At 43.6% G+C, this 13,695-nt stretch overlaps 15 non-coding genes across 15 annotated transcripts; all 15 read right to left on the reverse strand.

Moving 5' to 3' along the window:
* Position 1: 1 nt before the first annotated feature.
* On the reverse strand, positions 2 to 74 carry trnap-cgg (transfer RNA proline (anticodon CGG)). The gene has a single exon. It is a non-coding gene; the product is annotated as a tRNA-Pro (tRNA).
* Positions 75 to 912: 838 nt separating this feature from the next.
* Positions 913 to 985, reverse strand: trnap-cgg (transfer RNA proline (anticodon CGG)). The gene has a single exon. It is a non-coding gene; the product is annotated as a tRNA-Pro (tRNA).
* An 839-nt stretch (positions 986 to 1,824) lies between these two features.
* Positions 1,825 to 1,896, reverse strand: trnap-cgg (transfer RNA proline (anticodon CGG)). Its single transcript has one exon. It is a non-coding gene; the product is annotated as a tRNA-Pro (tRNA).
* Positions 1,897 to 2,735: 839 nt separating this feature from the next.
* trnap-cgg (transfer RNA proline (anticodon CGG)) lies at positions 2,736 to 2,807 on the reverse strand. Its single transcript has one exon. It is a non-coding gene; the product is annotated as a tRNA-Pro (tRNA).
* An 839-nt stretch (positions 2,808 to 3,646) lies between these two features.
* On the reverse strand, positions 3,647 to 3,718 carry trnap-cgg (transfer RNA proline (anticodon CGG)). The gene has a single exon. It is a non-coding gene; the product is annotated as a tRNA-Pro (tRNA).
* Positions 3,719 to 4,557: 839 nt separating this feature from the next.
* trnap-cgg (transfer RNA proline (anticodon CGG)) lies at positions 4,558 to 4,629 on the reverse strand. Its single transcript has one exon. It is a non-coding gene; the product is annotated as a tRNA-Pro (tRNA).
* An 839-nt stretch (positions 4,630 to 5,468) lies between these two features.
* Positions 5,469 to 5,540, reverse strand: trnap-cgg (transfer RNA proline (anticodon CGG)). Its single transcript has one exon. It is a non-coding gene; the product is annotated as a tRNA-Pro (tRNA).
* An 840-nt stretch (positions 5,541 to 6,380) lies between these two features.
* trnap-cgg (transfer RNA proline (anticodon CGG)) lies at positions 6,381 to 6,452 on the reverse strand. The gene has a single exon. It is a non-coding gene; the product is annotated as a tRNA-Pro (tRNA).
* Positions 6,453 to 7,291: 839 nt separating this feature from the next.
* trnap-cgg (transfer RNA proline (anticodon CGG)) lies at positions 7,292 to 7,363 on the reverse strand. The gene has a single exon. It is a non-coding gene; the product is annotated as a tRNA-Pro (tRNA).
* Positions 7,364 to 8,202: 839 nt separating this feature from the next.
* trnap-cgg (transfer RNA proline (anticodon CGG)) lies at positions 8,203 to 8,274 on the reverse strand. The gene has a single exon. It is a non-coding gene; the product is annotated as a tRNA-Pro (tRNA).
* Positions 8,275 to 9,113: 839 nt separating this feature from the next.
* trnap-cgg (transfer RNA proline (anticodon CGG)) lies at positions 9,114 to 9,185 on the reverse strand. The gene has a single exon. It is a non-coding gene; the product is annotated as a tRNA-Pro (tRNA).
* An 839-nt stretch (positions 9,186 to 10,024) lies between these two features.
* Positions 10,025 to 10,096, reverse strand: trnap-cgg (transfer RNA proline (anticodon CGG)). The gene has a single exon. It is a non-coding gene; the product is annotated as a tRNA-Pro (tRNA).
* Positions 10,097 to 10,935: 839 nt separating this feature from the next.
* Positions 10,936 to 11,007, reverse strand: trnap-cgg (transfer RNA proline (anticodon CGG)). The gene has a single exon. It is a non-coding gene; the product is annotated as a tRNA-Pro (tRNA).
* Positions 11,008 to 11,846: 839 nt separating this feature from the next.
* Positions 11,847 to 11,918, reverse strand: trnap-cgg (transfer RNA proline (anticodon CGG)). The gene has a single exon. It is a non-coding gene; the product is annotated as a tRNA-Pro (tRNA).
* An 839-nt stretch (positions 11,919 to 12,757) lies between these two features.
* Positions 12,758 to 12,829, reverse strand: trnap-cgg (transfer RNA proline (anticodon CGG)). The gene has a single exon. It is a non-coding gene; the product is annotated as a tRNA-Pro (tRNA).
* Positions 12,830 to 13,695: the final 866 nt, after the last annotated feature.

Consider the following 13,695-nt stretch of genomic DNA (forward strand, 5'->3'; position numbering starts at 1 on the left):
AAGTGCTCGTCCGGGATTTGAACCCGGGACCTCTCGCACCCGAAGCGAGAATCATACCCCTAGACCAACGAGCCATTTCTTCAAAGACATTTTTTTGCTGTCGCCAGCAACGACGGTGAGGATATGGATTGACTTGTCGATGGTGCCAGGCCACAGTGAATCACGTGAGTTTTGTTGGTATTCTTGTGAGCATAGCTGTCTTCCAAGCAGTTGACCAGGTTTCAGTTCAAATCCTCTGTAATTCATCTGCCGAGTCTTTCAGATTCAATTTTCATTTTCTGTAACAGCAAGAAACAAATGAAGAAGAGCTAAATGAAGATTTTGAAGTTGAAAAAGAAGACATCAAAACGAATTGGAGCTCATTGAATTTGAGCCGATTGACGCACCGGTATGTGAATAAACGATAAAATCCCCATTGGAATCTGTCAGTTTGAAACTAGAGATTTCACCTTTTTTTTGCACTGGATGCTTCTCAATCTTCCATAACCGCTGATGTCACACCTCTGCATTTTCAGTGAAAGGCGGCAGAGCGAGAGCGATGTTTGTCAAAACATGAGACATCCCGAATATCAGTTTTCTCATACAAATGTCTGTAGCTTCCGAACGGTTTGACCAACAAAAGTGTTTGACCATTCTATGGAAAGGGGAGACTCTAACAAACACAATGCCGTTCTCAGTTTTGCTCTACGACCCCCACAAGTGTCACAGGACTCGTCTGAAGGTAACCAGTACCGGTTAAAATTACAGATTTTTCATCAAGGAAGAAATTAATAAATGTTGAAGCCACTAGTGGAGAGCACAAACGATTAGCAGTCCATTGCCTTAATCACTCAGCCACCTCGTCCTGCACTCCATGGATAGCAGTTGCCTCTCCAACCAGTAGCCAAAGATCCGCCTGTCTCAGACTGTTAAAGTGCTCGTCCGGGATTTGAACCCGGGACCTCTCGCACCCGAAGCGAGAATCATACCCCTAGACCAACGAGCCATTTCTTCGAAGACATTTTTTTGCTGTCGCCAGCAACGACGGTGAGGATATGGATTGACTTGTCGATGGTGCCAGGCCACAGTGAATCACGTGAGTTTTGTTGGTATTCTTGTGAGCATAGCTGTCTTCCAAGCAGTTGACCAGGTTTCAATTCAAATCCTCTGTAATTCATCTGCCGAGTCTTTCAGATTCAATTTTCATTTTCTGTAACAGCAAGAAACAAATGAAGAAGAGCTAAATGAAGATTTTGAAGTTGAAAAAGAAGACATCAAAACGAATTGGAGCTCATTGAATTTGAGCCGATTGACGCACCGGTATGTGAATAAACGATAAAATCCCCATTGGAATCTGTCAGTTTGAAACTAGAGATTTCACCTTTTTTTTGCACTGGATGCTTCTCAATCTTCCATAACCGCTGATGTCACACCTCTGCATTTTCGGTGAAAGGCGGCAGAGCGAGAGCGATGTTTGTCAAAACATGAGACATCCCGAATATCAGTTTTCTCATATAAATGTCTGTAGCTTCCGAACGGTTTGACCAACAAAATTGTTTGACCATTCTATGGAAAGGGGAGACTCTAACAAACACAATGCCGTTCTCAGTTTTGCTCTACGACCCCCACAAGTGTCACAGGACTCGTCTGAAGGTAACCAGTACCGGTTAAAATTACAGATTTTTCATCAAGGAAGAAATTAATAAATGTTGAAGCCACTAGTGGAGAGCACAAACGATTAGCAGTCCATTGCCTTAATCACTCAGCCACCTCGTCCTGCACTCCATGGATAGCAGTTTTCTCTCCAACCAGTAGCCAAAGATCCGCCTGTCTCAGACTGTTAAAGGGCTCGTCCGGGATTTGAACCCGGGACCTCTCGCACCCGAAGCGAGAATCATACCCCTAGACCAACGAGCCATTTCTTCAAAGACATTTTTTTGCTGTCGCCAGCAATGACGGTGAGGATATGGATTGACTTGTCGATGGTGCCAGGCCACAGTGAATCACGTGAGTTTTGTTGGTATTCTTGTGAGTATAGCTGTCTTCCAAGCAGTTGACCAGGTTTCAGTTCAAATCCTCTGTAATTCATCTGCCGAGTCTTTCAGATTCAATTTTCATTTTCTGTAACAGCAAGAAACAAATGAAGAAGAGCTAAATGAAGATTTTGAAGTTGAAAAAGAAGACATCAAAACGAATTGGAGCTCATTGAATTTGAGCCGATTGACGCACCGGTATGTGAATAAACGATAAAATCCCCATTGGAATCTGTCAGTTTGAAACTAGAGATTTCACCTTTTTTTTGCACTGGATGCTTCTCAATCTTCCATAACCGCTGATGTCACACCTCTGCATTTTCAGTGAAAGGCGGCAGAGCGAGAGCGATGTTTGTCAAAACATGAGACATCCCGAATATCAGTTTTCTCATATAAATGTCTGTAGCTTCCGAACGGTTTGACCAACAAAAGTGTTTGACCATTCTATGGAAAGGGGAGACTCTAACAAACACAATGCCGTTCTCAGTTTTGCTCTACGACCCCCACAAGTGTCACAGGACTCGTCTGAAGGTAACCAGTACCGGTTAAAATTACAGATTTTTCATCAAGGAAGAAATTAATACATGTTGAAGCCACTAGTGGAGAGCACAAACGATTAGCAGTCCATTGCCTTAATCACTCAGCCACCTCGTCCTGCACTCCATGGATAGCAGTTGCCTCTCCAACCAGTAGCCAAAGATCCGCCTGTCTCAGACTGTTAAAGGGCTCGTCCGGGATTTGAACCCGGGACCTCTCGCACCCGAAGCGAGAATCATACCCCTAGACCAACGAGCCATTTCTTCGAAGACATTTTTTTGCTGTCGCCAGCAATGACGGTGAGGATATGGATTGACTTGTCGATGGTGCCAGGCCACAGTGAATCACGTGAGTTTTGTTGGTATTCTTGTGAGCATAGCTGTCTTCCAAGCAGTTGACCAGGTTTCAATTCAAATCCTCTGTAATTCATCTGCCGAGTCTTTCAGATTCAATTTTCATTTTCTGTAACAGCAAGAAACAAATGAAGAAGAGCTAAATGAAGATTTTGAAGTTGAAAAAGAAGACATCAAAACGAATTGGAGCTCATTGAATTTGAGCCGATTGACGCACCGGTATGTGAATAAACGATAAAATCCCCATTGGAATCTGTCAGTTTGAAACTAGAGATTTCACCTTTTTTTTGCACTGGATGCTTCTCAATCTTCCATAACCGCTGATGTCACACCTCTGCATTTTCGGTGAAAGGCGGCAGAGCGAGAGCGATGTTTGTCAAAACATGAGACATCCCGAATATCAGTTTTCTCATATAAATGTCTGTAGCTTCCGAACGGTTTGACCAACAAAAGTGTTTGACCATTCTATGGAAAGGGGAGACTCTAACAAACACAATGCCGTTCTCAGTTTTGCTCTACGACCCCCACAAGTGTCACAGGACTCGTCTGAAGGTAACCAGTACCGGTTAAAATTACAGATTTTTCATCAAGGAAGAAATTAATACATGTTGAAGCCACTAGTGGAGAGCACAGACGATTAGCAGTCCATTGCCTTAATCAATCAGCCACCTCGTCCTGCACTCCATGGATAGCAGTTGCCTCTCCAACCAGTAGCCAAAGATCCGCCTGTCTCAGACTGTTATAGGGCTCGTCCGGGATTTGAACCCGGGACCTCTCGCACCCGAAGCGAGAATCATACCCCTAGACCAACGAGCCATTTCTTCAAAGACATTTTTTTGCTGTCGCCAGCAATGACGGTGAGGATATGGATTGACTTGTCGATGGTGCCAGGCCACAGTGAATCACGTGAGTTTTGTTGGTATTCTTGTGAGCATAGCTGTCTTCCAAGCAGTTGACCAGGTTTCAGTTCAAATCCTCTGTAATTCATCTGCCGAGTCTTTCAGATTCAATTTTCATTTTCTGTAACAGCAAGAAACAAATGAAGAAGAGCTAAATGAAGATTTTGAAGTTGAAAAAGAAGACATCAAAACGAATTGGAGCTCATTGAATTTGAGCCGATTGACGCACCGGTATGTGAATAAACGATAAAATCCCCATTGGAATCTGTCAGTTTGAAACTAGAGATTTCACCTTTTTTTTGCACTGGATGCTTCTCAATCTTCCATAACCGCTGATGTCACACCTCTGCATTTTCAGTGAAAGGCGGCAGAGCGAGAGCGATGTTTGTCAAAACATGAGACATCCCGAATATCAGTTTTCTCATATAAATGTCTGTAGCTTCCGAACGGTTTGACCAACAAAAGTGTTTGACCATTCTATGGAAAGGGGAGACTCTAACAAACACAATGCCGTTCTCAGTTTTGCTCTACGACCCCCACAAGTGTCACAGGACTCGTCTGAAGGTAACCAGTACCGGTTAAAATTACAGATTTTTCATCAAGGAAGAAATTAATAAATGTTGAAGCCACTAGTGGAGAGCACAAACGATTAGCAGTCCATTGCCTTAATCACTCAGCCACCTCGTCCTGCACTCCATGGATAGCAGTTGCCTCTCCAACCAGTAGCCAAAGATCCGCCTGTCTCAGACTGTTAAAGGGCTCGTCCGGGATTTGAACCCGGGACCTCTCGCACCCGAAGCGAGAATCATACCCCTAGACCAACGAGCCATTTCTTCGAAGACATTTTTTTGCTGTCGCCAGCAATGACGGTGAGGATATGGATTGACTTGTCGATGGTGCCAGGCCACAGTGAATCACGTGAGTTTTGTTGGTATTCTTGTGAGCATAGCTGTCTTCCAAGCAGTTGACCAGGTTTCAATTCAAATCCTCTGTAATTCATCTGCCGAGTCTTTCAGATTCAATTTTCATTTTCTGTAACAGCAAGAAACAAATGAAGAAGAGCTAAATGAAGATTTTGAAGTTGAAAAAGAAGACATCAAAACGAATTGGAGCTCATTGAATTTGAGCCGATTGACGCACCGGTATGTGAATAAACGATAAAATCCCCATTGGAATCTGTCAGTTTGAAACTAGAGATTTCACCTTTTTTTTGCACTGGATGCTTCTCAATCTTCCATAACCGCTGATGTCACACCTCTGCATTTTCAGTGAAAGGCGGCAGAGCGAGAGCGATGTTTGTCAAAACATGAGACATCCCGAATATCAGTTTTCTCATATAAATGTCTGTAGCTTCCGAACGGTTTGACCAACAAAAGTGTTTGACCATTCTATGGAAAGGGGAGACTCTAACAAACACAATGCCGTTCTCAGTTTTGCTCTACGACCCCCACAAGTGTCACAGGACTCGTCTGAAGGTAACCAGTACCGGTTAAAATTACAGATTTTTCATCAAGGAAGAAATTAATAAATGTTGAAGCCACTAGTGGAGAGCACAAACGATTAGCAGTCCATTGCCTTAATCACTCAGCCACCTCGTCCTGCACTCCATGGATAGCAGTTGCCTCTCCAACCAGTAGCCAAAGATCCGCCTGTCTCAGACTGTTAAAGGGCTCGTCCGGGATTTGAACCCGGGACCTCTCGCACCCGAAGCGAGAATCATACCCCTAGACCAACGAGCCATTTCTTCAAAGACATTTTTTTGCTGTCGCCAGCAATGACGGTGAGGATATGGATTGACTTGTCGATGGTGCCAGGCCACAGTGAATCACGTGAGTTTTGTTGGTATTCTTGTGAGCATAGCTGTCTTCCAAGCAGTTGACCAGGTTTCAATTCAAATCCTCTGTAATTCATCTGCCGAGTCTTTCAGATTCAATTTTCATTTTCTGTAACAGCAAGAAACAAATGAAGAAGAGCTAAATGAAGATTTTGAAGTTGAAAAAGAAGACATCAAAACGAATTGGAGCTCATTGAATTTGAGCCGATTGACGCACCGGTATGTGAATAAACGATAAAATCCCCATTGGAATCTGTCAGTTTGAAACTAGAGATTTCACCTTTTTTTTTGCACTGGATGCTTCTCAATCTTCCATAACCGCTGATGTCACACCTCTGCATTTTCGGTGAAAGGCGGCAGAGCGAGAGCGATGTTTGTCAAAACATGAGACATCCCGAATATCAGTTTTCTCATATAAATGTCTGTAGCTTCCGAACGGTTTGACCAACAAAAGTGTTTGACCATTCTATGGAAAGGGGAGACTCTAACAAACACAATGCCGTTCTCAGTTTTGCTCTACGACCCCCACAAGTGTCACAGGACTCGTCTGAAGGTAACCAGTACCGGTTAAAATTACAGATTTTTCATCAAGGAAGAAATTAATAAATGTTGAAGCCACTAGTGGAGAGCACAAACGATTAGCAGTCCATTGCCTTAATCACTCAGCCACCTCGTCCTGCACTCCATGGATAGCAGTTGCCTCTCCAACCAGTAGCCAAAGATCCGCCTGTCTCAGACTGTTAAAGGGCTCGTCCGGGATTTGAACCCGGGACCTCTCGCACCCGAAGCGAGAATCATACCCCTAGACCAACGAGCCATTTCTTCAAAGACATTTTTTTGCTGTCGCCAGCAATGACGGTGAGGATATGGATTGACTTGTCGATGGTGCCAGGCCACAGTGAATCACGTGAGTTTTGTTGGTATTCTTGTGAGCATAGCTGTCTTCCAAGCAGTTGACCAGGTTTCAATTCAAATCCTCTGTAATTCATCTGCCGAGTCTTTCAGATTCAATTTTCATTTTCTGTAACAGCAAGAAACAAATGAAGAAGAGCTAAATGAAGATTTTGAAGTTGAAAAAGAAGACATCAAAACGAATTGGAGCTCATTGAATTTGAGCCGATTGACGCACCGGTATGTGAATAAACGATAAAATCCCCATTGGAATCTGTCAGTTTGAAACTAGAGATTTCACCTTTTTTTTGCACTGGATGCTTCTCAATCTTCCATAACCGCTGATGTCACACCTCTGCATTTTCAGTGAAAGGCGGCAGAGCGAGAGCGATGTTTGTCAAAACATGAGACATCCCGAATATCAGTTTTCTCATATAAATGTCTGTAGCTTCCGAACGGTTTGACCAACAAAAGTGTTTGACCATTCTATGGAAAGGGGAGACTCTAACAAACACAATGCCGTTCTCAGTTTTGCTCTACGACCCCCACAAGTGTCACAGGACTCGTCTGAAGGTAACCAGTACCGGTTAAAATTACAGATTTTTCATCAAGGAAGAAATTAATACATGTTGAAGCCACTAGTGGAGAGCACAGACGATTAGCAGTCCATTGCCTTAATCAATCAGCCACCTCGTCCTGCACTCCATGGATAGCAGTTGCCTCTCCAACCAGTAGCCAAAGATCCGCCTGTCTCAGACTGTTATAGGGCTCGTCCGGGATTTGAACCCGGGACCTCTCGCACCCGAAGCGAGAATCATACCCCTAGACCAACGAGCCATTTCTTCAAAGACATTTTTTTGCTGTCGCCAGCAATGACGGTGAGGATATGGATTGACTTGTCGATGGTGCCAGGCCACAGTGAATCACGTGAGTTTTGTTGGTATTCTTGTGAGCATAGCTGTCTTCCAAGCAGTTGACCAGGTTTCAGTTCAAATCCTCTGTAATTCATCTGCCGAGTCTTTCAGATTCAATTTTCATTTTCTGTAACAGCAAGAAACAAATGAAGAAGAGCTAAATGAAGATTTTGAAGTTGAAAAAGAAGACATCAAAACGAATTGGAGCTCATTGAATTTGAGCCGATTGACGCACCGGTATGTGAATAAACGATAAAATCCCCATTGGAATCTGTCAGTTTGAAACTAGAGATTTCACCTTTTTTTTGCACTGGATGCTTCTCAATCTTCCATAACCGCTGATGTCACACCTCTGCATTTTCAGTGAAAGGCGGCAGAGCGAGAGCGATGTTTGTCAAAACATGAGACATCCCGAATATCAGTTTTCTCATATAAATGTCTGTAGCTTCCGAACGGTTTGACCAACAAAAGTGTTTGACCATTCTATGGAAAGGGGAGACTCTAACAAACACAATGCCGTTCTCAGTTTTGCTCTACGACCCCCACAAGTGTCACAGGACTCGTCTGAAGGTAACCAGTACCGGTTAAAATTACAGATTTTTCATCAAGGAAGAAATTAATAAATGTTGAAGCCACTAGTGGAGAGCACAAACGATTAGCAGTCCATTGCCTTAATCACTCAGCCACCTCGTCCTGCACTCCATGGATAGCAGTTGCCTCTCCAACCAGTAGCCAAAGATCCGCCTGTCTCAGACTGTTAAAGGGCTCGTCCGGGATTTGAACCCGGGACCTCTCGCACCCGAAGCGAGAATCATACCCCTAGACCAACGAGCCATTTCTTCGAAGACATTTTTTTGCTGTCGCCAGCAATGACGGTGAGGATATGGATTGACTTGTCGATGGTGCCAGGCCACAGTGAATCACGTGAGTTTTGTTGGTATTCTTGTGAGCATAGCTGTCTTCCAAGCAGTTGACCAGGTTTCAATTCAAATCCTCTGTAATTCATCTGCCGAGTCTTTCAGATTCAATTTTCATTTTCTGTAACAGCAAGAAACAAATGAAGAAGAGCTAAATGAAGATTTTGAAGTTGAAAAAGAAGACATCAAAACGAATTGGAGCTCATTGAATTTGAGCCGATTGACGCACCGGTATGTGAATAAACGATAAAATCCCCATTGGAATCTGTCAGTTTGAAACTAGAGATTTCACCTTTTTTTTGCACTGGATGCTTCTCAATCTTCCATAACCGCTGATGTCACACCTCTGCATTTTCAGTGAAAGGCGGCAGAGCGAGAGCGATGTTTGTCAAAACATGAGACATCCCGAATATCAGTTTTCTCATATAAATGTCTGTAGCTTCCGAACGGTTTGACCAACAAAAGTGTTTGACCATTCTATGGAAAGGGGAGACTCTAACAAACACAATGCCGTTCTCAGTTTTGCTCTACGACCCCCACAAGTGTCACAGGACTCGTCTGAAGGTAACCAGTACCGGTTAAAATTACAGATTTTTCATCAAGGAAGAAATTAATACATGTTGAAGCCACTAGTGGAGAGCACAGACGATTAGCAGTCCATTGCCTTAATCAATCAGCCACCTCGTCCTGCACTCCATGGATAGCAGTTGCCTCTCCAACCAGTAGCCAAAGATCCGCCTGTCTCAGACTGTTAAAGGGCTCGTCCGGGATTTGAACCCGGGACCTCTCGCACCCGAAGCGAGAATCATACCCCTAGACCAACGAGCCATTTCTTCAAAGACATTTTTTTGCTGTCGCCAGCAATGACGGTGAGGATATGGATTGACTTGTCGATGGTGCCAGGCCACAGTGAATCACGTGAGTTTTGTTGGTATTCTTGTGAGCATAGCTGTCTTCCAAGCAGTTGACCAGGTTTCAGTTCAAATCCTCTGTAATTCATCTGCCGAGTCTTTCAGATTCAATTTTCATTTTCTGTAACAGCAAGAAACAAATGAAGAAGAGCTAAATGAAGATTTTGAAGTTGAAAAAGAAGACATCAAAACGAATTGGAGCTCATTGAATTTGAGCCGATTGACGCACCGGTATGTGAATAAACGATAAAATCCCCATTGGAATCTGTCAGTTTGAAACTAGAGATTTCACCTTTTTTTTGCACTGGATGCTTCTCAATCTTCCATAACCGCTGATGTCACACCTCTGCATTTTCAGTGAAAGGCGGCAGAGCGAGAGCGATGTTTGTCAAAACATGAGACATCCCGAATATCAGTTTTCTCATATAAATGTCTGTAGCTTCCGAACGGTTTGACCAACAAAAGTGTTTGACCATTCTATGGAAAGGGGAGACTCTAACAAACACAATGCCGTTCTCAGTTTTGCTCTACGACCCCCACAAGTGTCACAGGACTCGTCTGAAGGTAACCAGTACCGGTTAAAATTACAGATTTTTCATCAAGGAAGAAATTAATAAATGTTGAAGCCACTAGTGGAGAGCACAAACGATTAGCAGTCCATTGCCTTAATCACTCAGCCACCTCGTCCTGCACTCCATGGATAGCAGTTGCCTCTCCAACCAGTAGCCAAAGATCCGCCTGTCTCAGACTGTTAAAGGGCTCGTCCGGGATTTGAACCCGGGACCTCTCGCACCCGAAGCGAGAATCATACCCCTAGACCAACGAGCCATTTCTTCGAAGACATTTTTTTGCTGTCGCCAGCAATGACGGTGAGGATATGGATTGACTTGTCGATGGTGCCAGGCCACAGTGAATCACGTGAGTTTTGTTGGTATTCTTGTGAGCATAGCTGTCTTCCAAGCAGTTGACCAGGTTTCAATTCAAATCCTCTGTAATTCATCTGCCGAGTCTTTCAGATTCAATTTTCATTTTCTGTAACAGCAAGAAACAAATGAAGAAGAGCTAAATGAAGATTTTGAAGTTGAAAAAGAAGACATCAAAACGAATTGGAGCTCATTGAATTTGAGCCGATTGACGCACCGGTATGTGAATAAACGATAAAATCCCCATTGGAATCTGTCAGTTTGAAACTAGAGATTTCACCTTTTTTTTGCACTGGATGCTTCTCAATCTTCCATAACCGCTGATGTCACACCTCTGCATTTTCAGTGAAAGGCGGCAGAGCGAGAGCGATGTTTGTCAAAACATGAGACATCCCGAATATCAGTTTTCTCATATAAATGTCTGTAGCTTCCGAACGGTTTGACCAACAAAAGTGTTTGACCATTCTATGGAAAGGGGAGACTCTAACAAACACAATGCCGTTCTCAGTTTTGCTCTACGACCCCCACAAGTGTCACAGGACTCGTCTGAAGGTAACCAGTACCGGTTAAAATTACAGATTTTTCATCAAGGAAGAAATTAATAAATGTTGAAGCCACTAGTGGAGAGCACAAACGATTAGCAGTCCATTGCCTTAATCACTCAGCCACCTCGTCCTGCACTCCATGGATAGCAGTTGCCTCTCCAACCAGTAGCCAAAGATCCGCCTGTCTCAGACTGTTAAAGGGCTCGTCCGGGATTTGAACCCGGGACCTCTCGCACCCGAAGCGAGAATCATACCCCTAGACCAACGAGCCATTTCTTCGAAGACATTTTTTTGCTGTCGCCAGCAATGACGGTGAGGATATGGATTGACTTGTCGATGGTGCCAGGCCACAGTGAATCACGTGAGTTTTGTTGGTATTCTTGTGAGCATAGCTGTCTTCCAAGCAGTTGACCAGGTTTCAATTCAAATCCTCTGTAATTCATCTGCCGAGTCTTTCAGATTCAATTTTCATTTTCTGTAACAGCAAGAAACAAATGAAGAAGAGCTAAATGAAGATTTTGAAGTTGAAAAAGAAGACATCAAAACGAATTGGAGCTCATTGAATTTGAGCCGATTGACGCACCGGTATGTGAATAAACGATAAAATCCCCATTGGAATCTGTCAGTTTGAAACTAGAGATTTCACCTTTTTTTTGCACTGGATGCTTCTCAATCTTCCATAACCGCTGATGTCACACCTCTGCATTTTCAGTGAAAGGCGGCAGAGCGAGAGCGATGTTTGTCAAAACATGAGACATCCCGAATATCAGTTTTCTCATACAAATGTCTGTAGCTTCCGAACGGTTTGACCAACAAAAGTGTTTGACCATTCTATGGAAAGGGGAGACTCTAACAAACACAATGCCGTTCTCAGTTTTGCTCTACGACCCCCACAAGTGTCACAGGACTCGTCTGAAGGTAACCAGTACCGGTTAAAATTACAGATTTTTCATCAAGGAAGAAATTAATAAATGTTGAAGCCACTAGTGGAGAGCACAAACGATTAGCAGTCCATTGCCTTAATCACTCAGCCACCTCGTCCTGCACTCCATGGATAGCAGTTGCCTCTCCAACCAGTAGCCAAAGATCCGCCTGTCTCAGACTGTTGAAGGGCTCGTCCGGGATTTGAACCCGGGACCTCTCGCACCCGAAGCGAGAATCATACCCCTAGACCAACGAGCCATTTCTTCGAAGACATTTTTTTGCTGTCGCCAGCAATGACGGTGAGGATATGGATTGACTTGTCGATGGTGCCAGGCCACAGTGAATCACGTGAGTTTTGTTGGTATTCTTGTGAGCATAGCTGTCTTCCAAGCAGTTGACCAGGTTTCAATTCAAATCCTCTGTAATTCATCTGCCGAGTCTTTCAGATTCAATTTTCATTTTCTGTAACAGCAAGAAACAAATGAAGAAGAGCTAAATGAAGATTTTGAAGTTGAAAAAGAAGACATCAAAACGAATTGGAGCTCATTGAATTTGAGCCGATTGACGCACCGGTATGTGAATAAACGATAAAATCCCCATTGGAATCTGTCAGTTTGAAACTAGAGATTTCACCTTTTTTTTGCACTGGATGCTTCTCAATCTTCCATAACCGCTGATGTCACACCTCTGCATTTTCAGTGAAAGGCGGCAGAGCGAGAGCGATGTTTGTCAAAACATGAGACATCCCGAATATCAGTTTTCTCATATAAATGTCTGTAGCTTCCGAACGGTTTGACCAACAAAAGTGTTTGACCATTCTATGGAAAGGGGAGACTCTAACAAACACAATGCCGTTCTCAGTTTTGCTCTACGACCCCCACAAGTGTCACAGGACTCGTCTGAAGGTAACCAGTACCGGTTAAAATTACAGATTTTTCATCAAGGAAGAAATTAATAAATGTTGAAGCCACTAGTGGAGAGCACAAACGATTAGCAGTCCATTGCCTTAATCACTCAGCCACCTCGTCCTGCACTCCATGGATAGCAGTTGCCTCTCCAACCAGTAGCCAAAGATCCGCCTGTCTCAGACTGTTAAAGGGCTCGTCCGGGATTTGAACCCGGGACCTCTCGCACCCGAAGCGAGAATCATACCCCTAGACCAACGAGCCATTTCTTCGAAGACATTTTTTTGCTGTCGCCAGCAATGACGGTGAGGATATGGATTGACTTGTCGATGGTGCCAGGCCACAGTGAATCACGTGAGTTTTGTTGGTATTCTTGTGAGCATAGCTGTCTTCCAAGCAGTTGACCAGGTTTCAATTCAAATCCTCTGTAATTCATCTGCCGAGTCTTTCAGATTCAATTTTCATTTTCTGTAACAGCAAGAAACAAATGAAGAAGAGCTAAATGAAGATTTTGAAGTTGAAAAAGAAGACATCAAAACGAATTGGAGCTCATTGAATTTGAGCCGATTGACGCACCGGTATGTGAATAAACGATAAAATCCCCATTGGAATCTGTCAGTTTGAAACTAGAGATTTCACCTTTTTTTTGCACTGGATGCTTCTCAATCTTCCATAACCGCTGATGTCACACCTCTGCATTTTCAGTGAAAGGCGGCAGAGCGAGAGCGATGTTTGTCAAAACATGAGACATCCCGAATATCAGTTTTCTCATATAAATGTCTGTAGCTTCCGAACGGTTTGACCAACAAAAGTGTTTGACCATTCTATGGAAAGGGGAGACTCTAACAAACACAATGCCGTTCTCAGTTTTGCTCTACGACCCCCACAAGTGTCACAGGACTCGTCTGAAGGTAACCAGTACCGGTTAAAATTACAGATTTTTCATCAAGGAAGAAATTAATAAATGTTGAAGCCACTAGTGGAGAGCACAAACGATTAGCAGTCCATTGCCTTAATCACTCAGCCACCTCGTCCTGCACTCCATGGATAGCAGTTGCCTCTCCAACCAGTAGCCAAAGATCCGCCTGTCTCAGACTGTTAAAGGGCTCGTCCGGGATTTGAACCCGGGA

This window comes from Salvelinus fontinalis, unplaced genomic scaffold (assembly GCF_029448725.1).
Source record: "Salvelinus fontinalis isolate EN_2023a unplaced genomic scaffold, ASM2944872v1 scaffold_2418, whole genome shotgun sequence".
NCBI classification, from domain to species: domain Eukaryota; kingdom Metazoa; phylum Chordata; class Actinopteri; order Salmoniformes; family Salmonidae; genus Salvelinus; species Salvelinus fontinalis.